We start from the raw sequence: 25,616 nt of genomic DNA on the forward strand, positions 1-25,616 counted from the left end.
CTGGAGCAACAGACTGTGACTGTACAGAAGAACAAAGCAGTAACCATGAGAAGGTCAAAGCTGTCATGTATGCAGCAGAACAAGCACATGTAGTCAGGATATAACCTGAAGAGGTTTCATAAAGGTGCCAATATATACTTTTCTCTGGAGAGTCGTAACAGTGGTAAGTCACCCTGATATTTGATTGGTGGCTGTTGTGAAAGATCAAGAATGTTCCCAAGGGCCAAGTATCAGCAAGTACTCTTTGTAAGTACCATCAAAAAGCCCAAAGAACTCAAGGAATGAATCAATGAGTGAATTGGGCTGAAACTTACCCTTCAAGACTGATCCAGAATTGAGGCATTTAGCCTGAAAGCCTCATATTAAGAGAAAAGAGAGAAGAGGATAATATCCAATTTGTGTATAATTCCATACCGCAAAGGTCAGATATACAGAGGAGATTTCCTGTTGTTAAGGATAGTTCCTACCTGCATGCATGCCTACGAGGACAGTAAAAGCCTGTGGAACCCAACTGCAACTAATTTTATCCTGCCTGGGAAAAGATTTGGGAGTGTGGGAAGAGGCAGGGAAGCTACAAAGGGAAGGCATTTGTTCAATTTAATAATGAGTCAAGTGTCCACGACAGTGCTTGTGCAGCACCAAGCTGTTTACGGCAGAGCACGTTGATCCTCTGGAGGGACATAACCATTTCACAGGCTGTATTTTAAAATGTTTCTATTAAGTCATTGACAGCTCCTCAGCTATGGCTCCTATTGTGTGGCTTACAGATTTATGTGTGTGTGACTGCCTAACCCATGCTTCAGCCAGGCTGCTAACCTGTCAAAGACAAAGCTGTCTGATTGCTAATCTCCATGGACATTTTCCTCTCATATCTTCCTTGTACTTCTTGCCTATTTCTGGGTGTTGTCTCCTTCTCAGAAGGTGACACAGACTGTGATCTGTGCAGTCTTCTTCACAACACAGCAGCCCTCTAATGTACCCCATCTTTTTCTGGTCCATTCAATCTTCCTCTTCACTGATAAGAAATGCATTGCAAACTTATGCTTGGCACCCTCACTTTCTGACTCAAACCAAGTGTTTACATTTTGAGCGTCCTGTGTACAGGGTCACATTTCCGTTGATCATAGAAGGCACTGCAGAGGCAGCAGCCTCACGCTATGGAGCTGTGGCCTTCTCCAGCTTCATCTGTGCTGGTTGAGCAGGCGACTCCCCTGGGCTTCCCCAGTAGCTGCTTACTACCCCTGCTGGGGATTTCTGCTCCCTGTGATTTGCCTACAGAGCTGTTTGTGTGAGCACTATCTGGCAAATCAAGTCCAAAAAATTTAATTGCAACTTTCAGCTCAGATCTTCTATTGGCTACAGCAGGTTAAGGGATACAGATGTGACAAAATCAATTGAATTTGGGTGGTGGTTTTCAAAGCAGAAGGACAAGTAAAGAAAGGCAGATTAATTAATCAGGTGATATAGTCAGTCCTGAGACAGTCCTTGTGCTCTTCAGGAGTAAGAAAGCTCTGTGGTGTAATAGTAATTTTAATTGTTTATTTAAACTGGCTTTCCAATGCTTCCTGGACAAGGCTACAGGACCTCACTGCCTGGGACATGTAGTTACATGTGCATTTGTACACACACTTGTGTGTAATGCCTGTATATTCAGTATGGAAAGCCTTCAGCATGCAACTACAAATGTACAGTTTCTAATAAAACTCGATCAAGCCTCTGACTTTAATAAATGACACATTTGTACTCTACCACAGCAGCCACATGATATGACATCCTCTTTTCCTTGCTGTGACCCTGTATGTCAGCTAAACCCAAACCAGTATATATCAGCTCAATCCACATTCCTGTCTCTAATCCTGGAGCAGGGAAGAGGTTATGGCTCAGGCGTTACATTGTCTAATAGGATAGAGCTGAGGCTACTGTGGGATGTTTCTCCAGAGCATGAGTTTTGATAAGTCTACTTGCCAATCCTAAAGTGTTAGTCTGAGTTTTCACCATGCACACGAGAAAAACATCAGTGGTTTTCTGGGTTGATGACTCACTAGTCATCAACATTTTAGGTGCATTTATGTAAATGTCACCCTGACAGAAGGCCACACTATAAGAGGTATACAAAAAAGTCTTTGAAAAAAATATTAAGTATGCAGTTTCCCATTTCAACTAGATACAGACGAATTCTGTGTGTTACTGACAGACATTAGTGAAATAAATTTTCCTATCTGACGGGAGTCCCAGTAGAAGACTGTAAGACAAATTGAGGCTAACTACCAAGGCATGAAAATATGGATTTACAGCAATGAAAAGGGAGTACATTTGATTGTCTATGCCAGTGACCCCTGATTGAATTATTCTTTTAAAACGCTAAGTGAAAGAGAAACCCTACTAGGCATACACAATGACCTGGCCGAAATACAGATTGGGTGACAAACTATTTGATATCTTTTGAAAGAAAAAATGGTCTATGGACAAGTTGTTTCTTCCAAAGAGACAACTGAGATACTAAGTCAAGACAAATGCTCTCAGAGAAATGGGGAGAAATGACTTTGTGATCCAAGTCATGAAATTCTGATCCAGACTTGAATCTTCAATTGGCTAGAAAGCATTCAGATCATTGATTCTTGCTATGGAGGTGCTAGCACATATAAGAACTCTGCCAACTTGTACCTTAAAATATCAATATTACATACGTGATAAGGGCTTGATGCATCACCTTTTGACAGGGCCTGAATATTTCATTTGATTTGATGTATCGGATTCCAAAAATCTTAGGCATAAAATTCCTTATATGATTCACTTTCCAGTCATTATAAACTACATTTTACTGTGAGCTATTTCTTTTTTTTCAGGTTGGGACTAGTGACTGGGCATATTGTGATTAAAAAAAGGCAATATATTATTCCGCATTACTGAATCAGTTGGGCTCTTTAATGTAAGCTGAGCAACTGTCTCTCAAAGAGAACATATTTTTTGCCTTTCAGTTAGAAGTTCAAAGTATGTAAAGGGATTTTAAATGTCTATACACTCTGTCAAATGCTAAATCAAGTGGAATAACCTTATGTATACATACTTTATAATCCTCAACAGCTTTCTGATCTCTTTCAGGATAAAGCCATAAAGCAAACAAGAGTTTCTTTCTCATCAGAGACACTTTCTAGTTTGAAGAGTATCAAATCTGAATTCTTTTAAACACTTTTCTTTTAAACTCCTTTTCCTGTAGTTATTTATAACTTAAAGGTAAAAATATGCTTGTTGAAAGTTTCTGATCAAACACTGAAGTATGAGAGGACTACAAATTATATCAAAAGCTTACAGGATTAGAAAATTGCACAGAAATATAAAATATGTTTGTGTTCCTCTATTTTGTAATTTATATATGCAGAAGAAGTTTAATTAACACGTATATTTATAAGCTATTTATTCGTATTCTGTGTGCAGCACTTCTGTATAAAGAAAACACTCAAATTTGCCTTCTGGCTCATGAAAAGCTATCATTAGAGCTTACTCCATAAAGCCAACTCATTCCCCAGTTATCTCACCTGACATTTATTTATATCTCTCACCTACTTCTTGTACCATGTTATAAACTAAATGTCTTTGGGAACTGGTTTTCTGTTTCATTCGTGTCTAGCTCAAGTACAATATGGTTTTCACCACATGTGAGGACGGCCAGTACTAACAGTCATCATCAGTAACCATGATTCCATTAACCACAATGGAAGGAATAGCTCCTGCAGACGTGTCCATGCATGTGCTAAGGGCAGGTCACTGGTACCCCTGTGTGCTCTAGGAGTATTGCCCTGTGGAGACCTCTGACTGTAATTTTTTTTTTTTTTTTTAATAACAAGTTTCTTAACTGAAATGCGGTGTTTTGATTACTGTACTCTGCACTCTTGGGCCTTATTCTGTCCAGCACTGTTGCTTTCTTTCCCTGCTACTGCCAAGGGGCATTGGAGGGACGTCTCTGTCTGCCCAGCAGCAGTCACCTGAGGGTTCATGTGCTTATCCCTACTACTTTGGTGGCCCTCCTACTTCCTTATGTGCCTTGATTGTTGTATGGCATTTCAGGACTTCAGTGTGTGGAGAAATCTGCTTTTATGAGACACTGGTACCTGTACTGGCATGACCTGCAGGTCTGCAATTCAGCACCTGAGCTGGGGAGAGAACAGAACATCACCAGACCACCTCTCTTTACCTCAGCCACAAGACCAGCCTAACGCTATAAAATGTGTATATTTGCTTAAGCAGTCTGTATTTACTTAAATGATATTTATAATGTGTTTTCCTGTCCCTAGTGTTTTCTTTGCAGATTTTAATGAGTTTCAAGACCATGAATATAAAGAGTATATAAATATGATACTCAGCCCTGACTACAGAATTATGACCAATAATTTTATAGTATCCTACATCAATTTTTGAATTAATTTGGAGTTAGCATGGTGTATCTCACCAACATTTGGCTGTACAGTTGATGAAAGCTGGAGTCTTTCCCACTCTGTGCGAGGTTTTGCTCTTTTGAAGGTCATTTCCACTCATATATCATCTGTGTTAAAATGTAAATGGATTAAACATAATTCAAGCAGGGAATGTTCTGTGACAGAAAAAGCAAAGCTGTTTCAATCAGTATGAAGCAGCAATTTTGTAAAACTGAAATAAAATATTTCAATAGCTATTTCTCATTACAGTATGTCAGCATCATTCAATACCTCTATTGATGACATGTCTTCTTAAACAGCAAAGTAATATTGGCCAAAAAAATGTGCTAGATTCTGAATTAATAATAAGATTTAAAAAATCATTAAAAAATTTTCTGATTTTGAAAAAAGTCAGCTGGGATTTCCAATCATGTTATTTGAATTTCAAGAAACAGATGCTCCAATCAAATAGATTTTTCTCAAGGAAAAAAAAATAATACCGTTTTACTGTCTAATGTGCATGTTATTCAAGAGAAGAACTAAACAGTATCCAAGTTAAAATGCCATCTGCAATGCAATCACAAATAGTCACTCTTAGCTTTATTCATCTTCTAATTATCAAATATCTTTACACAGGGCAGACTTAACCCTATCAATGTGTACAAATTTGATGTACTTGGGCAATGCCAACACAGTTATTTTTATTTTTTTAATTAAATGTGGTGCAAAATCAAAAATCTTCCTCTGCTCAAGTTCTCAGAATGTCTTTTTTTCCAATACATTCAGAGGGACTTTTTTATTGTTATTTTTATTAGGTTTTTCTTCTGTTTTTATAGGTCTTTTATTGTTTTAGTCATAATTGTTGAACTGATTTATGAAACTTTTCATGAAAACTTGTTCATGGATTTATGTGATTTGCCAGAAAACAAATTACCAATTTTTTAAAATATTGCATGAAATAAACACATCATTAGCTGTTTAACAATCTTTCATCATGTAATATGTATGTGAAGGGCACTATTGTTCTGAAAAAGTAGAGTTTTGAGGAATAATGTCAATATTCTGTATCTTTGGAAAGGGCCCTCTTGTCCCTTTCCACTTCTGCAAAATATAAAACAAACAAAAAAACCCATGGTCTGTAATCATAACATTTCACACAAATGTTACCTGTGGTCTTTCTACCAAAGTTTTTTTCTGTATGGAATATGTTTGTTTAACTAGAGACAAGTAAGCACACATAAGAAAAGGTGATAGAATTATAAAATATGGTACAATTTATAAATTTCTACATATAATCATTGCAGAGAAATTAAATCATCCATAGAATTATATTTAATGTGTTAAATGTGAAGATAAATAACATTTGAAAATGTAAGAGTTGTTAAATCTTATTTTGCAGTTATTGTGTTGCCATTTAAAAGACAGTGCAGGCTGTAACAGAAGGATAAGAGGCCAGTGCTTGGCTTCTAGGAGTCATTTTGCATTCATTAAATAAATTGGAAAGATTAAACTGAATTGCATTACATATGTGATATTCATAAAATGCACATCTATGAAATTGTACATCTGGCCTGGTAATCACAGAATCACAGAATGGTTGGGGTTGGAAGGGACCTCTGGAGATCATTTAGTCCAATCCACCTACTAAAGCAGGTTCACCCAGGGTAGGTTGCACAGGAATTTGTCCAGGCGGGTTTTGAATGTCTCCAGAGAAGGAGACTCCACAGCCTCTCTGGGCAGCCTGTTCCAGTGCTCTGGCACCCGCAAGGTAAAGAGGTTTTTCCTCATATTCAGATGGAACCTCCTGTGCTTCAGTCTGTGCCCATTGCCCTATCGTTAGGGCACCACTGAAAAGAGTCTGGTCACATCCTCTTGACACCCATCCTTGAGATATTTATAAAAATTAATGAGATCCCCTCTCAGCCTTCTCCAGGCTGAACAGACGCAGCTCTCTTAGTCTGTCCTCATAAGAAAGATGCTCCAGACCCCTAATCATCTTCATAGCCCACTGCTGGACTCCCTCCAGTAATTCCTTGTCCTTCTTAAACTGGGGAGCCCAGAACTGGATGCTATACTCCAAATGCGGCCTCACCAGGACAGAGTAGAAGGGGAGGATAACCTCCATTGACCTACTGGTCATGCTCTTCTTAGTGCACCCCAGGGTACCATTGGCCTTTTTGGCCACAAGGGTACATTGTTGACTCATGGTAAACCTATTGCTTACGAGAACTCCCAAGTCCTTCTCTGCTGCGCTGCTTTGCAGCAGGTCTGCCTCTAACCTGTACTGGTGCCTGAAGTTATTCCTCCCCAGGTGCAGGACCCTACACTTGCCTTTGTTAAACTTCATTAGGTTCTTCTCTGCCCAATCCTACAGCCTGTCCAAGTCTCACTGAATGGCAGCACAGCCTTTTGATGTGTTAGGCCTTCCTCCCAGTTTGGTATCATCAGCAAACTTGTGAGGGTGTAATGATGCATGGCCACTCAAGCCAACAATCATCCAAGCCATTGGTCCCCTGCCTAATCCCATTTAAGGGAATGGTGGAATGGGACCAAGACACTGCTGTTGCACATAGTAGGGACGCTGTTCCAGTCGGGAGAGCCAGAGGAGTGACATAGGTGGAATTTTAAGGGAGAAGTGTGGGGGTGGTTGCTATTACTGTTGGTATTATTATTAAAAGGAGTTTGATTTTCAGGGGTAAGAAAGTAAGACATCAGGAAAACATTTTTCTTTTGGGTCCTGAAACAGAAGCAGTAAACTTCTAACTAAGCAGCACACTAAATAAAAAATGAGCTGTCATTAGCTGTTGGAGATATCTCAGCCAGACTTTATTTGTGGGTGTTTTTTATACAGGCAGAGTAAAGGAGACATGGAAACATAAACTTCTCTCACAAAGTAGAATATCATCTATGGCAGATGTATCTCATTAGTTACAGGTACTGATAGCTGAAATTAATCAACTAGGATTAAAAATTTGAAATCGATCTTTCACCCAGACCTCAAACCAAATGAGCATGATGGTCACATTAGAATAAATGCACTGACTTCAGTAGAACTATGCTGATTAACACAAGTTGACTTCTTGAGAGAGGATTCTTTTTTTTTTTTTTTTTGAGTCTTATAAATTTATGGGCTACATTTCATGTTCATTTCTCTCTGTAAGCTCTATTGAAACACATATTCTTCATATTTCAGTAACTTGTAGCGAGGTTCTAACTAAGAATCCCTAAAATCATACAAGAAAACTTTCTGTTCTCCAGAACCCCACACTGTCATTTTTGACACAAATAGAATAGTATCACAAATAGCCACTAAATCAAAATGGTGTCTATTCTGTATGTTTATGCTTGCATTTGTAAAAAGATCACTTATATGAAATACAAGTTTTCTTAAAAAAAAAAAAAGTGTGAGTGAAAACATGGCCAATTCTAAACAAGTTTGGAGCCATAAAATGTGTGAAATCTCTGTCAACAGATGTTTAGTGGTTAAACCATCAGCGGTCCCCTTGGGTACAGAAGGCTGCTAACAGCAAAATGGTGTGGTTATGTTGAAGGTTTCTTCTGCCTCTGTGCTTGGAGGCATGAGAGATACTGCAGGGCTTTGGCAAGAGAAGCAAGCAAATAAGCAGTGAGGTGGATTCAAGTGGGTGTCTCAGCACAGGGGAGGAAACTCAGTCTCAGCCACTTACAATTTTAGGCTGACAGAATAAGATTAATTAGCTGAATTTGAAATATCTGGTCTTAGCTAGTCAACTAGGCTCTCCCTATGACATAGACACACAAAGAGACATTTTGTCAGGACCCATTTAAACATAAGAAAGGCTAGATAATCTTGACTGGTGCCCACCTCTCCCTTTCACCTTGGCAATGCAGGGAAGTAACTTTGCTTAAGATGCCCGTGTCTTTGGTCAGTGAAAGCTGGGTGAGTTGAAACTCATCATCATTTGTGTTTATCATGTATACCTTATTATGTGTCATAAAGAAATGTCAGAACAAAACAGCCATCTGGAGAGATGCTGAATATTACCTAAAGGTTAATGTGTTTTCAAATAAAAAGTTGCTAATCTGTGTTAAGGTTTTATTTTATTTTCTGGAAAACTGGAGAGTATCACTCCCAAAATTTTCTGCATACTGTTCAGTTCTGCAGAGGGTTTCTCTTAATTCAAATACAATGACTTTTTTAATGACATGGAATGTGTCTTTTAGGGTCTTTTTCATTTGAGAAGTTCTTCTTGTATTGAGGAAAATGAGGGTGGCCAAATTCTACAGTACCTGAAATGATGCAACCAAAATTCCCATTGAATTCAGCCAGGACTGAGGACAAACTGAGATCAGGATTAAAGTAATGATCATTCAAGCAACTGTTACTGATGAAAGTATTTGCTAATACCTTGTCTTGATCTATTTGGTTTTGTATATTGCAAATAGTAGCTATCGAAATATGAAACTTTCTGAGCAAAGAAAAGGAGCGGGATGTCAGCCACCTCACAGGCAGGTACATACAGACTAGCACAGTTGTCTTTGCTAGTCATGCTAGTCATGCACTTATTTCAATAAAAGTAACAGTAACAGTAACAGTAACAGTAACAGTAACAATCAGAAAGATGACCCAATTTTTTCCTTGCAGACACTTTTGGCTCATCCCCTTTCCCTTGAAATGCCTTCATTCATTAATTTTTATGACTTTTTCCATTCTCAGAGATAAGAAAATTTAAGAAAAGATTAATGAACTGTAAGTGTATTAATATCCAAGTGGACTTTTTGAGGCTGAAATATGCTGCCCTGTTTATGGAGTGAAAGGAACTTGCAGCCTTTCAAATCATTACCAGAGGCTGACCATTTTCATAAGCTGAATTCACAGAAGATGCAAAGTCTACAAACTAGAAATACCTGTGAAATTGCAAGTATCACAAGACACTGAGCCATTCCTCAGGCTTAAATAATTTATTTAACACTCTCTTGTAAAAAGAGAAGCAGATGTGGAAGTCACTTCATGTGAGAATTCAGGAACTGGTGTCAAAGCTGTAAAATTCTCACTGATTGATATTAAACAGAGTTATTAATGGATTTCAATAAGATTTATTATATAAAGAAAGTAAGTTATGAAGTTTCTCTGTAATTCAGCTTTTTAATGTGTACAAGTATAACATTTCTTCATGACTTCTATTATGTCTATTAGTTACATTATTTAGATTCTATATAGATTAGAAAACAAATAGTAATTTTGTCTTTTTTGTTTGGTTGAATTTTTTTTGATTGAGTTTAAATAGTTGAATGGTCTGTATATAAGGAATTGGAGCTAACAAATCATGACATCTTTTCCAAAAGCAATGTGACAGTTCAGTGCTTTTAAAAACAGTGTCATTATCTTGATTTGAATGTTTCTGGTGCTGTAATATCATTCTTTTTAATGCACTGAAACTCTGAGAACTTTGGCACTTTCAAATCCCCAGAGTTCAATTTTTTTTCTTAATGTGGTTTCACACGCACATTGGATTTAGCTCGGGGTCTCTGGTCTCATGCAAACCAAAAAACTCAAAGCAATACTCAACCATAATCATGAGTTTTCCACGGTTTGGAACAAAACTGTAAAGTTTCTGTGGAGCTCGGAGAGAGAATTAACTTGACAGTCAGTCTATACTTAGTAAACTCAGACTGAGTTCATTTCAAGGGTCTTCAAAACTTGGAAAATCTTTTTGACAAATCTGGGACAAATTGAGGATTATGAAGACAACTCACAACATACTCATTTTAAAAAAGGCAACTAATCCCTCCTGTGTTTCCTTTGTCCTCCAAAAAGCTTCTGACAAACTGGTTGCAACAGAAAGAAGGGAATTTCACATGGCTGTGAACTTCATAAAAAAACTACACAATTCATTCAGATGAGAAAGGCTTAATTGTTCTTATGTTCTTTATAGTTTAACTGTTGCATGTGTCCCACATTCAGCTGAAATATTTCTAATTTGTGTTTACTTACATCAAAGGAAATTCAGACCTATAATTCAATGTCAATCAAATTGTATAAAATCTCTCTCTTTCAAAGGGTTCTTTATTTTTTATGTCTGGAGGCATCTACCTACATTTGACCCCATTCACGTCATTTTACATTTAAGTCCAGATCTACAAAAAAATAACCTAAGTTAAAAAAAAAAAGGAAAAATAAATGTCCAGTCTTTAATTATTTACATACTTAATGTTGTTTGATTCAGAAACCATAATATAAATATTTTGTTTTAAAAAAATCTGTAAGTATCAAAATATATAAAAATATTCTACAAAATGATCAGTGTGCTCTCACCAAAAACAGCTGCCTTGAAAACTTTTGGCTTGTTTTTAAGAAAAACACTTAAATCATTTTTTGAGGTCTAGCCATCCATACATTTGAAGAGCAAGTGCTTTCAGAAGTACTTCTAAAATATATATTTATACATATTTCATATATACATATGAAATAGAGAGTCTTTACTTCATATTCAGAAAATCGACTGTGGTGCAAGTGTACAGGCCTTTCCAAAAAATTACTTGAGAACGAGACGAATTTAGCCAAATGGCCCCTTTTACAGCAAAGTTTATTCTGCTGTTCTCAGCGTCCCAGCAGCACAGTGAATGCCTTCAAGTTCCCAGCTCCTTCCAAGAAACAAAATATCTCCAAACCCTCAGGTCTGGATGTGCCCACAGCCTTGGTGCACTCACAGCGCTGGAGGAGCATGATCCAAGGAGGTGGCTGGCAGTGAAATCTTCTGGCACGGGGGATAATGCTCGGGCTGCCCACCCCAGCTCGCTGGGCAGGGAGGTCAGCTGGAATTGCAACTAGACCTTCCACATCTGGGGGAGAAGCTTGGTTTGTAGCAAAGCTTGGCCAGTGCAGCAGGTGCCAGAAAGACAAAACTGCTTACAAATAAGCCTTCTGTTTGGTAATTGTTTATCTGGGTCAGCTGCGTGCTGAGGAGTACAGACTTGAACTTGGTACCTGTTCTCAGAGCAGCGTGAGTCTGTCCCATGCAGCTTTGCTTTTCACTGGAATAAAACATAGTTCCAGTATTCCAGTAATTGAAGTATATGTGTTGTTTTGTTCCTCTGTTCCTCTGGCTTAGCTTTCCTTAGTTTTTTAAGTTTTCCATGCTTTGGGAGCACTCACTGATCTACAATGGAATGTGGTCTTTTCTTTTTATTATTTACTCTGTTTATTTTTGGGGTAGCCATTTCAGGTCTCTTGTCACTAAGCTACAGCAGAACTAACAGGGCCTTATCCAGAAACACTCGCTGACTCCATTGGGAAAGGGGGGCAAAAATCGCAACTCAGTGATTGTAAACAGATGAGGCAGTATCCATCCCTCCTTAATATGAGAGTCTAAAATTTAGGTATCTGGTCTAAACTAGACCATCTAAACTCCTTCTCTCATCAGAGGAGAGATTTAACCTTCTCCAAAGAACAGTTTATATCACATAAGTTGGGTCCTATTAATTTTTATAGCATGCCTAAATTACCTTGTGCAAAGAACAGTTTATTTTACCATAAGTTGGGTCCCCTTAATTTTTATAGGAAGCCTAAATAACTAGTGGAAACTAGATGTCATTTTAAGTGAAATGAAGCCTACCATTGGTATCTGCACCTAACATGAACCTGGCATATGCAAAGTTATTTCACAGAACGTTTTCTTAACAGCTCTGCAAGGAACAAATACTCTGAGCCGGCTAACAGCAAGCAGCCCCCACCACACAGAGATTTTCAGCATAGTTTGAGTTACATATCTCCTCAGCTGTTGTGAAATACATGACTATATAACAGAGCAACTATAAAATGGCTTTCATGTGCAAATACAAATGTGTGAAGAAATATGATAAAAGCAAAAACAAATGAATACATGATGAAGAAATTAGAAACAGATCACATTATAGTGCTGTTTGGAAGGAGTGTTTTTCACTTGGTTCTATTGATGTACTGAGACACACAAAGTGCTTAAAGATGGAAGAGCTTTCTAACACGTATTTAGTTGGAGGAAAGAAACAAATAAATAAAAAAAATCTTCCACTGCTGTTTCAATTGAATACAGTGTTCTTTTTCCATACTTCTAACTTAAGTCAAATTACAAAGCATAAACAATACATTTTATATAAAAAACCTAATGTATATGCAGAATTATTTTTGCAGTGGAAAGTAATGTGCCAATACTTCCAGTGTAAGACTGAGAAGTCTTTTCTTCTAGTTTTGTTGCTAAAAGTATTAGGTATGTTCTAGGATTTATCCACAGTAAGTTGAAATATAGTTTGACCCAACTGTGCTGAAGTCAATGGAGATTATATTTTGGGCTTCTTTATTCTCAAGGTCCTTTGATATTCTAGATGATAGTTTACTGCTCAGATTTCTTGTTCCAGAAATCAGAGTCATGCTTTTCTGTTTCTCTCTCCAGTGTGATAGTAAATCCTGGATTCCCTTTTATTAGTACTCAAGGGCATGTGAAGTAGGACCCTCTGCAAACGGTTTGGTCCGTGGCTGTTTTTTGCCCACTGTGTTTTATAAGATGTCAGTTTCTAAACATTACACAATAATATACCTTTAATTCCAGCTTTTGGGTTGAAGTCAAACATGAGAGTTTCTGGTGAGTAAACAGGCAGGATGGTTTTATAGTTCAGGTTCATAATAAGTTGAAAGAATCTTCAGCAATTACATTCTGAGCAAGGAAAGAAAACAATCTCAAATACTTGGGTTAAATCCTGGAAATGGACAGTTCTACCAATATGCTATATGATCTCCCAAAAGTGGGTGAACTGTTGAACAGAACAGTGTAAGGAATATTATCATTTATTTGGCTATGGTCCTTTACCAGAATTTGTGATGTGTTACATGAAGAGCACAAACCGCATGGTACACACAGTCATTTGTAGAAAACTTTCCACTTCATGCTCTGAGACTAACTTTAGGCTGAATTCTCATGGATTTCAGGAGGAAGTGACAGCCAACCACATATTTGGCTCAGAGATCAACTCTGGTTTTATATCGGGGCCATTCCTTTCTAGAGGGCAAGTAAACATTTTCACGGGCATGAATGGAACTGGACACAAAAATATCTGAGCCATCACTCAAAACTAAATTGCCTCTTAAGTGACATGTGGAAAGAAGACTATTTTCTTCATTGCTAATATTATGGTGCATTCTTGTAAGGGTGAAAGGATCTCACTGCGCTAGAAAAAGACCATCCTGCAGAAGACTGTCATTCTCAGTAGCAAGAATGACTAAAAACAGAAAAACTGCATTTACCCCTGAGAGTGAGCTGCAACAGGATGAGAATTGATGGTCTGTCAGGAGTAAACTATTTTATATCATGTGTGACTCAGGTGAAGTTATCTCCTCATTCTCTTCATAAAAGTATGAAAAGGTCTTCTTCCTTCTTAACCTCAACATTCTTCACCCAGCCCCCAAAAGAGAGCTTATTAGAATCTGAAACTTGAGATGAAACAGTAATACTATGAGGGCTTACAGATCTTCAAGGGTTTTGTTAATACCTATCTAATTTAAAAAAACAGTTGTTTAGAAATTATGCAGATAGATGTCTACACTGAAACCTAAGATGGATAACTTTATAAGCAATTAGCTCAACTGTTTTTAAAATGTTAACTTCATATTTGCATCAGCATTTTGCACCATGTAGATATGCTTGCTCTAGACTTCCTGCCTCTTTTGACAAGTCTGGTAGTTCAGAATCTTCTATGTAAAATCAGTAGCCGTTCTGACATTCCTAATGGCTTGACATTTACATTTCCAGATGCAGACATGGTCAGAAGATGTACTTCAGTGCATCCTATTAAATGTTGATCATTCATTTAGGAAATTATAGCAAAGGCAGCTATCAAACATGAACTTTGTTTTTATTTTCTTACAGAAGGTCCAAATACTGCAACCCTTATCTAGAAAATTTTGCATATAGATTAGAGGTAATTTTGGCCTCTCATTTCCAGTATGAAGAAAAGAGAACTTTATCTGAGACTTGTAAAGTGTAGTATTAAAACACAGAGACATTGCAAAATGTAATCATCTTATCTTCTAAGTCAAATTCATATCAGAAAAAAAATATTTCATGGTTGTGTATATGTATATGTGTTTCAATCGTAAAAGCTTTTAAAGCCACAGAGTATCTTAAAGCTTGTAAATTCACTTTTTCATAACAGGTTGTGCACCATCCAGAGACTAATGTAATCCTAGAGGTTCTGTGTCTTCATAAACATTTAAGGAGTCATTAATATAGCCAAGAGAGAGAAGGACATTAGAAAATAATAATTAAGTAAAAATAGTTATCCCCAAGATGATATATAGGTGTTGAATAGTTTGAATACTATGAAAATTACTGGAGTTTATTTGACCTGTCATGTTAACTTGAAAGCCAAGTGGTGGCTTTAAATAGTTACTTCTTTGATGATGGGATCCTGACTTTACTGATGGCTGTCCCTCAACATCATACTGTGAGTCTATTGCTTGTTGTTCAAGCAGTGTAAGGCTGCTTCAACAGGAATTCTTGATCTCAGCAAAATGAAGAGAAATCAGTCCAGACTTAAAAACTTTTGTAGGCTGGATGTTTTTTTAGCTGTGAGTATGCTTGCTTTATACTAAGCGTAAGGAAATTCTGCCTAACCTGTATTTCTCTTGAAGATATTCTGTCTTCTGTGAACATGGAAGGAGGCTAAATAGAGCTACAATGTCACCTGGAAAATTCTCAATAACTGAGGTCAAATTTGCAAGCTTTACTCTTGCTAGGAACCATCATATTGAAGAAGCGTCCTTAAAACACTGGGGAAAATATCCACTTCTTATACTGTAAAGTTTATACAATTTCCCTTCCCCCCTTGTTTGTGTGATTCAGACTCAGTTGCAGCTCTTACCAGCTGCCTTTATGGGTGGCATATCCATGAATTGTGTGGGAAATTATCCCACGCAAGCAGAGGGTAGACAAGATGACCAAGTACTTCTAGGTTTTTTTCTTCTAGCTGTGCTAGCTGACATCATTTGTGGTATGACTTTGAATTCCAGACTCTCTATATGAGACATAAATGAGTGTACAAAATGTTTAGTGGACAAAACACAAAAGCTAACAGTAACCAAAATCTGCTTCCTTAGGCTCTCTGCAGTCCATGGACAGGGAGAAGGGTTCCTGTGGGGGTTATTTGAAGTAAACAGCTATCCTCTGGAAGTGTCAGTGGCCTCAGGGAGTGAATCTAGGTAGACAATTTTCCCAGAGCTAGCATTAGGCTTCAGGAATAACTTTCCCTAATTGTTGTTTTCAGTTCTTGTAATACACAGGAATATTTCAGTCCAAAGAAAACCAGGGCATATGTCCTTCAAAAAATTGCTGGTTGAAGGATCCTGAGTGGTTGCAGCCTGTATGGCCTGAAGTTAAAGAGTGGTGCTCTGTCAGACAAATGCTGTACATCCCATAGAACTTCTCAGAGCAGCATGCAGGAAATGTACTCATCATTATCATCTGAAAAAGATTATACACTTTAAAATAAGTAATTAAAAAAATAATTATTTTTAATTCTTTAAAAGAAAGAAAAAATGAAAAATGCTAATGCAGAGACTGACTTGTTAAATACAGCTTCTGGTGAAGCAGGTGTAAAGGGTCATAATTCAGAAATTCCAAGGCCCATTGTGACAATCCAACCCAGTTGCTGGGAATAAGGATCTTCTACACAAAACTGTGAGAGGCAGGGAATTACAATCATCTCCAGTCTCATAGGCAGCTTACTGTTTCAGATCAGGAGCATCATACACTGTATAGGCTGGTCAACTTGTGTTATCTGGGCTGGAAAGCTCAGTAGAATATGCTGTATTAAACAATAACCATTCTTTCATCCATCCATTTGAGCAACAAGTATTGGTGGAATAGGATGACTCTTAGAAACTTTGCATATCTGATCTCTTCAGGGCTGGAAATAACAATAGTAAAAGTCCTCAACAAAATATAAACTAAAATATTATTTTGAAAGGAAAATGATGAATTTTATTTATGGGAAGTGTTGGATGAAAGTGTGCTTCCTTTTTAATTTTTAACTAAATCTGTCTCTAATGCAAATCAAAGCAAAAAGACACATGAAAATGTATTTTATTTTCTGCACATCTTTCATCTTGCATTTTGAATGTATTTCTCTGTGCTGTGGCTTGCTTGAACAAGTACTTTTTATTGTAAACACTTTCGATTGTTTATGCAAACTAAATGTCAGCCAGTGCTAAATGCATTGGAAACAAGAAATATACCAAATCAAAATAATGGCAGATGTATCTCAGGCAATATTAAAGGACATTAAACTGTAATGTATCCAAAAAAAACCCAAAACCAACTACATCAAAGATAGAAACACATGGTTAATCTGCCACATCTGTTTAGTTAAGTGATGGCCTTAATTGCTTTTAGTCACCCATGACTCTCATGAACAGACTCCACTTTAAATTTAGATTCAGACATTTTTCCATTTCTCTAATTAGGATTTATTCATGTGTAAACAAGCTTGACATTAGCTTACCCACACACATTTTCATTTTTTTAACTGTGTGGCCTTGCAAAGCAAGTTCTGCATGTTTATGCATATTCATATAGTTGGTCTCCTTGTCCCACATATGAACTTCATCAATTAGTTGTTGTCTAGGGATTTTTTTTTTTCCATAGAAAGACTTTGAAGGTAATGTCCATAACTGAAACCCTGATTTACAGAACCATCTTTCTGGTGAGAAGAGAATTGTTCTTTCTCAAGCATCTCTTCTTTGGAGTATCTGGGATGGAAATATGTCTGGGTTATTTTTTCCCTCCTCCTCTTTTCCACATCACAGTGGCAGTGGCTGGAATATGGAGACATTTCAGCAGGCAAATGAAACTCAGAAATAAAATTTCCCATGTGACTGTGGTTGGCCACTGACATAATAATCAGCATGAATTTCATTAAAGGTTACACATTTGTGGATATGGTCTTTTATTCAGCCATCTCCGGAATGGTTTCTTTAAGCACAGAATAATGCAGGCTGAGCACATTCCTTCAGGTTTAACCCTTAAATGAACTAGATTAGAAGCAGGGCGATTATTTGGTGGAGTAAATGCTACTGACAGTCCCTCAAGATAACCTATTCCAGGGGATGAAAAAGAGTTTTAAACATGTTGCCAAAGTTTCTGTCCTTATAGTGTCATCTCAATGGCTTTTGTTAACAGGCAGAAAAGTTCTTTCATAAATATCCACATTTTTTGAATGTCCCAGAAATGTAATTTACCATGTGTTCATGGTCACCATTACTGACTGTGTCAAGGGCTCTGCAATATTCCATCACAACAGCGAGAGCAGACAGAAGCTGATCCTTTCAGGCTGATGCCATATCTCACATGACACTTCACAGTCATAAGCAAATGTTGTAAGCAAATAAGTTCAGAGTGCTTTATAGTATTTTTCTCATTGGTTTTATAAAACTCAAATTTTAATCTCTTTACATTTGCTGTAGCATTATTTACATTTATGTGCATATTTTATTATATTGGATTATACATTGTATCTATTGTGCAACATATATCATTACATGCTGTTTTGAGTAAACTAACAAATAACTAGAATAATTTTCCAGATAAAAAGCCTATATTTTGTTATTTAAGAAAATCTTTATTTGGAAAAAAATGTTTTATGCTATGCTAAATAATATTTCTTCCCCTCTGTCTTTCAAATATAATCTTTATGGGCTACCTGTAATTAGTCAGAAGGTGTCTGGTTACTACAGCGAAGCTTTATTTGAACACAACCAGAACTACCCAAAACTAATTGTATTGATCAATGGGCCAAGGCCAAGTGCTGTGTCCTGCACTTGGGTTACAACAGCTTCATGCAACGCTACAGGCTCAGGGAATAGTGGCTGGAAAGCTGCCTGGAGGAAAAAGACCAGGGCATGTTGGTCACTGAACATGAGCCATCAATGTGCCCAGGAGGCCAGAAAGGCCAACAGCAACCTGGCTTGTATGAGAAACAGTGTGGCCAGCAGAACTAAGGAAGTGATTGTGCCACTGTACTCGGCACTGCTGAGACCCCACCTTGAATATTGTATTCAGTTTTGGGCCCCTCACTACAAAAAAGACATTGAGGTACTGGAGAGAGTTCAGAGGAGGTCAGCGAAGGTGATGAAGGGTCTGGAGTACAAGTCTTATGAGGAGCTACTGAGGGAACTGGGGTCATTTGGTCTGGAAAAAAGGGGGATGAAGGAAGACCTTATTGCTGTCTAGCTGAAAGGAGGTTGTAGCATGGAGGGTGTTGGTCTCTTCTCCCAAGTAGCAAGTGATAGGATGAGAGGAAATGGCCTCAAGTCACACCAAGGAAGGTTAAGATTGGGCATTAGGAAAATTTCTTCATGGAACCGGTTGTGAAGCAGTGAAACAGGCTTCCCAGGGAAGTGATTGAGTCACCATCCCTGGACGTATTTAAAAGATGTGTAGATGTGTTGCTTAGGGACATGGTTTAGTGCTAGACTTAGCAGAGTTAGATTAACAGTTGAACTCAATCTTAAAGTTATTTTCTAACCTAAACAATTATATGATTCTATGTGTAATTGATACAATCAGTTTGGGACAGTTTTCAATATAAACCACATTTATTGATACCTGGAGTCCCTGCAGTCACTAGACTTACAAGTTTAGAAAGTTGAAATCTGCAATTCAGATTCAGCCACTATGCTATTTTTGAACTATTGTTAGCAGATAATTCTTTCCATGTCATTAATGCCTGTTGATGTAGCTCTTAAATTTGACATAGGTCTTTCAGTCTGTACTGTTTTCAAATCCAGACGTATGTATCCAGCTTGAGCAGACCATGAGTATTGTTGGTCTCTGAAACTCCACTACCAGAAAGCAGTCTTAGTTTATGAGATCAGAAAGAACCCAGGTTATAACAAACTTACGCATCTCTTTAAAACATGGTGGACATTTTAGCTGAGTACAGTCTCTTTAAAGTTTGCTTAAGGAATGGAAGTGAAGTGACAATTTACATCTTGCTCACTCTGCTCAAAGTGTTACCAAAAGACTCCTGGTAAGAGAAAGGGAAAGGCAAAGACAGTGGTTGTGGTTCTGGTTATCTTAGTGTCAGGATCTGTGATGGAGCACTTAGCATGCTTAAGTTTTGCAAAATGGCAAAAGCAGTTAAAGAGGGCTTCTAAAAACATAAAATTGAAAAGGTGTCAGAAAGATTGAAAATGGGAGAAGAGAAAGCACTTAATGGGCTGAGAGTCATTAGAAGAAATGTGAGCAGGATCCTACTCAAACATTTTATTTTTTTTGGACAGGAAGAGGTAGAAGCTTTTTGACAAAGGCTTTTAAGGTCACTTATAAACTAGCTTAGCCCTTATCAAACTACTGTGGCATGCAAATTACCATCTTTATATTTGTAATCCACCAGAGTCTTTCTTAAGCCATGTAGAAAAGACTGTTCACAAACAGCAAATGCTCAGAATGGGTGTTAGACCACAGAAGGAACAGAAAGCAAATGCTTGAGTTTTGGCTCTGGGCAAAAGTAACCCTACATATTGTCAGAAAATTGCTTATCAAATATATGAATAACTATTTTTTTTTTAAAGCTATTTAGATTTTTTGTCTTCCACATACAGCTGACACTGCTATCCTATTTCAAAACAAAAGAAAATAACCTTTTTCCACCCAACAGCTATGAGCAAACTTGTCTTTATTTAACTACAAAGATGCCCGGTTTTCCCTAGCAACTTCCATGTATCCATCCCTGTTCTCGATTTTAACCATATTTTGGGATGAAGATTGTGCCAACATCCACTTTTGAGTGAAGAAGTTAGAGATATACTTGCTGGGGACTAATTAATACACTCCTTTATTTTCAATTTCTTCTGTAGATTTGCCTGCATTTAACAGGACATTTTTGCTTGTTAGCTCTCAAGTGGCTGGTCCCTTTCATGTGTCCTGGTAGAGGTATGTGATGACACTTTTAAATGTACTATGATTCTTCTGTGTATTCAGCCTTTTTTTCCCCAGGTTTCTGCTTTCTTCGATGTGGCATTTATATGATGGGGATTTTATTTGTTTGTTTGTTTTAACTCAGAAGTCTGGCTCCTCCAAAAACAGCTCTGAGCATCTGGCCTTGTTTTTCTACTATTCTTCTCCTGATCAAATCATCATGTATATAGATCAGAGTGTACTCCATACAATCAAAAATGTGTTTCATTTTCTATTGAATCACTGTGGCTGCCAAATACAACCCAAATGTCAGTCTGAGGAACAGTGTCTCCTAATGGGAATACATAACTTACAGAAATGTTTCCTTAAGGCACCTGCCAAAAACCTGCTGATACAGCACGTATAGAAAAATATTTGACAACAGTCATTTCTTGGGTAGTGAGAAATGTTGCCTATACAGATATTTACCTAATTTCTCTCTTCTGTCCATAAAAAATATCTCAGTCTTTTCTTTCTGCCATGACCAGTTAGTGTATATACTCAGCTGATTCTTCTGGTCTTTTTAATGCCTCCTGAACAACATTTGCTTATTGATTTTGCCTCTGCTTGAAAACAAAATAGTCTTATACAAGGCAGGACTCATGACCGCCTGTTAACACTTGAGCTAATCAACATTTTGCTGAAAGCTTCCTTAGCAACTCAGACATTCTGGCATTTTTAGTTTGTTTATTTCCTTCCCCTTTCAGTGAGTGTAACTTCATATAAAATCATCAGATCAACACATTTTTAGCTTATTAGTGAGTACCTTTCTGCTTTATAGCTAACAGTGAAGATAAAACAAAATGCAATATGCCACAGAGTGGTTCTTTAGGTGACACAGGAACATCAGCCAAATTATTTCATAACTGGTCATATCAGTTAATATTTCTCTGCAGATAAAGTTAGTTTCACACCGAGATAGAATCTGTTTATTTGGTCCATGGCAGGATATGGTTGGGAAGTGTTTCTAAAATGATGTGACATGTGCTATTTAAGGCCACAGATTAGTACAATGAAAAGCACTGTGGAAGGTTCAGAACAGAATTATCCATCAATCTGAATAAGAATGGCATCTGCAATTGCTCATGCTGGGACAAAAGTCACAAGAACCACTAATCCTCACGCTTCAGGAAATAACTGAACAAGAGCTGGAGTCAGGAATAATTTTCCTCTATAACAGATCATTGCACAATTTTGTGTATTAGGGTGCTTTATGTCTACATTTGAGATGGCTGGCACCAGCTCAGTTGAAGAGACAAGGTCAAATTAGATGGTCCTCTGGTTTGTTCTGTAGCAGTTATTATGTTTTTACACTGATACAGTCACTGTAACAATCCCAAGCTCTCTCGGGCATCACGTGGGCATTAATGGCTGCTTCTTCATTCTCTGTTTACCATCTGCTTTGGATAAACTGGAAATTAATACCAGTTGAGTCTGTGGTTAAATTTTGTACCAACAAGTGGCAAAATGAGGATATGGAAGTGCAAGAGACTGCGCAACAAATAAACATCTTCCTACATCATCCTGTTTACCTTTACCAGTCCTCATTAATTAGCAAACATCCTCTATTAGGAAGACCCTTCTGAGAAAAAGAAATCAATGGTTTTAGCATCACTTCAGTGACTCATTATGAACAGTTGTATCTCTATGATTAGCTCTCAGGTGAAGTCCTAGCAGCATTTTAATGAACCACAAAATGAAAATAATGGAAATGACAATTCAGATAAGAATGAGTAAATAACCAGAATAATAGTTATGGAAGTTCAGTCCTGCACTTCAGTCTTCTCAAAAGAAAACCCTGATGACACTGATTGTTCAGCTAATTCAGCACACAACCTTGTGTGAATTAGAAATGCCAATTCAGTGCTAGATAATTTGATTCATTTTTATAATGCTATGAAATCAGGAAAAAGGGAGTTCAGTCTCCTTCAGGTATTTCCAGCCTTGCAAGCGTGCATGATTTTAAGATTTATATTGCCACTTTCATTAAGAAAAGGGAGCTGCAACCTGTTCTAAACACTTTCAGGGTAGGAAAATTTTCAAATTCTGTCTGGCATCTTCTTAAACTGAGTTCTGATGAATAACTAACTGCATTAAGTGATATCAGCTGTTTTTATTTAATTTACCTATCACTGACTTTGTGTTGAAAGGAGGCTTAAGCAGCTTATATACAAAATGCCAGGAGTTTTCAACAAGGAAGATTAAAAAATTTGTACTGACATATATTCTCAGGCTTTTTAGAAAACTTCAGAGAAAACATGTCCTGAAATATTCTGAAACGCAAGTCAGAGAGAGCTATACTAACACTTGAGCACCAGTTTCTCAAACTGACCAAGGCCAGCTTATTATAACCATACTTATTAACTTTAACCACTTGCATCACATTTTTGGTGCTCATTGGAACACTTCATAATTAACACAAACAAGCAGATACCTTTATAAAAATCGGAGATACTTTATAGTGCAAATAACTATTCTGGTTTAACTCAAGTTAAGTAAAATGAAAAACATAAACCAGGAGTAACAAAAAATAAATTATGGATTAGATTATCTTTTTTAATCAGTTCTAATTATTTTAATATTATTAATTGGCTAAGCAGTTAAAAATAATTATGCCATTTCTACTGAAAATGTAACTTTACTGAGTCCAACACTGAAAATACTTTGTAACTATGAAAAAGGAGCCCTATAGTTATAGGGGTGGCATCCTTTTTCTTCCTCGTTTTGGCCTTGCTCAGTAACATATTCCCCTTAAGACTGGCTTCTACCTTAACCTATACTGAGGCTCAGCTTTCAATTCTTCCACTCTCAGACTGTAACTCTTGACCATGGCAACCCACACTGGTCACATTCACTAGGAAAGTTCATCTGGCTTTAGCACCTGCAAATCTTCCCTTCGCAAGGTGGGATTAGTGCTATATTACAGCCAGACAACAGTCTTGAAGGAATTTAGTGACGAAATTTAAAATATTACTTCAAATGTATTGAAGGCTGTACATGTTTACTTTCCTTCTCTTTCTAGGTCAGTCCTTCTTCCCTTGACTCTCTCTGGTCTACGGTTTGGCTTTTCCTTAGCCTTATGACCTGTATTCCACATGTAAGGGAAGGCATTTCTTTGCTAAAATCAGACAGCTCTTTACTCTTGTGCCTTCAAGCCTACTTGGACTAGTTTGAGTAGACCACAGAGGATGGCGAGCTAGGGTATAAACCAGTTGAGATGGTATTCTATGCTTCTTCCATACCAACCCCTTCTTGAATTAATCCTAACAATAAAAAAATCCCCAACTAAACAAAAAAGTCATACAAACATATGGAGTACAAGATATTGCTAACTTAGAGCAGATTCAGAACTAACCCGATACATATAAACAAGACGACTTTTGGAACATGGTAAGTAAATAGAAAACCACTTTATGGAAATTTTTATTCATGTGACATTGAACAATAGCCTTGTTTGGAGTGCCTAATAGATGTGAGAGTTATGTTAGGCCTCATTCAGATGCCAGAAAATCAATCAATAGAAAGAATGTAGAATCTTCACAACAGAGATGATTTGGCTTCTTGTGTCAAGGAGTCAGAGGTGTGCTTCAGGAGACTTTTGCTTGTCCTTGTTTGAATTAACACATGTAAACCACACTAAGAAAATGGCAAAAAAGTAATTAATTCTAATGCTGGCTGTATGTTCTTCACAAAAAATATAGTGCAAGTCTGAAAAACAGGTATGTAAATACAGTTCAATTAATTCTAGCCTTTATTTCATAGCTTTTCCTTATTTTGTCATCGAAACAGCACTTTCTACAGCTGTCATGTTGGTAGGGACAGTAGAGACTTTGGTGTATAAAAGACAACTGGACTTTCAGTATCTTTTTTTCCCATCCTACTCAAAATAGGGCTGGATGACCTTGTGGAGAGGAAGGACAAAGATAATCATTTTCATGTCTTTGCCAGTATCCCCCCATTGCTTCTGCAGGGAATGCTGTATTTGTAAATTGGATAGAGAACTGAAAGCAGACAAGGATGCTTGGGTATAAGAGCCCTCTTGTTTGCTGGACCTCTGAGCTGCCTGTATATAAACCATTCCTGAACTGGGACACATATCGCCTCGTTTCTGTGGCATTGTTACCATGAACTATCCTGCAGTCAGGCAGCTACGCAGCACCAGGGCTGGAGATTACATGTGTCCCCATATTTCTAGACTTTCACAGAATCACAGAATCACAGAATGTTAGGGATTGGAAGGGACCTCGAAAAATCATCTAGTCCAATCCCCCTGCTGGAGCAGGAACACCTAGATGAGGTTACACAGGAAGGCGTCCAGGCAGGTCTTGAATGCCTCCAGAGTAGGAGACTCCACAACCTCCCTGGGCAGCCTGTTCCAGTGTTCTGTCACCCTCACTGAGAAAAAGTTTCTTCTCAAATTTAAGTGGAACCTTTTGCGTTCCAGTTTGTACCCATTACCCCTTGCCCTATCATTGGTTGTCACCAAGAAGAGCCTGAACTTTGCAGAAGGTTTAGCATACAAATCCAAATTTAGTGGCAGACTAGCCTGCTTTGGTCTTAAACAAATTCTTGACTCTGAATGTATTTATTCAAAGAAACTGAAACCTGGACTCATATCTTAATTTTGCTGCAAGACCCATTTCTAGTCTTTGCAAAAGGGACAGAATAACCCAGGATTTTGGCAGAGAAAAGTAGTTATGTCCATTTATTTCTTGGCCTCAGCTCTTAGGAATAGCATGTAATGTAAGGAGGATGAAAACCATGCACACGTTGATTTTGAGTTGCAGGACAGGAGAAAAAAATCAAAACTGTATGCTCTTTTACAACCAACTGGCATAAGTTTCACAGTTTCCAAAAGCAATATAAGTTAATGATGCATAAGCATACTGAGAATAGACTGTGCTCTATTTTTTTCTGGTGGAATGATGAAAACCATTGAGTGAAGGCCAAATATCAATCTTAGTCAGCCACACTGTGGTGAAATAATTGCAGCTTCGTTGATCCAACACAATCCATCAGTCACGTGTACTGTCCTGGTAATTAAGTCTTTAACAACCTTTGTTCTTCTGCCACAGAAGGTTGTGGCAAAGCAAAATTTGGATAAGGCTGCCTTGAAAGAGAATAAAAAATGTTTTGGTAATTATTTGCAGAAATGAATTCCTTCTTTTTGCAAAACTCACTCAAGCAACTATATATTTCTTTGCCACTGCCAAAAATGCAGTATTTCATTTCTTCTGTT

This window comes from Streptopelia decaocto (genome assembly GCF_964273445.1).
Source record: "Streptopelia decaocto genome assembly, chromosome: 3".
NCBI classification, from domain to species: domain Eukaryota; kingdom Metazoa; phylum Chordata; class Aves; order Columbiformes; family Columbidae; genus Streptopelia; species Streptopelia decaocto.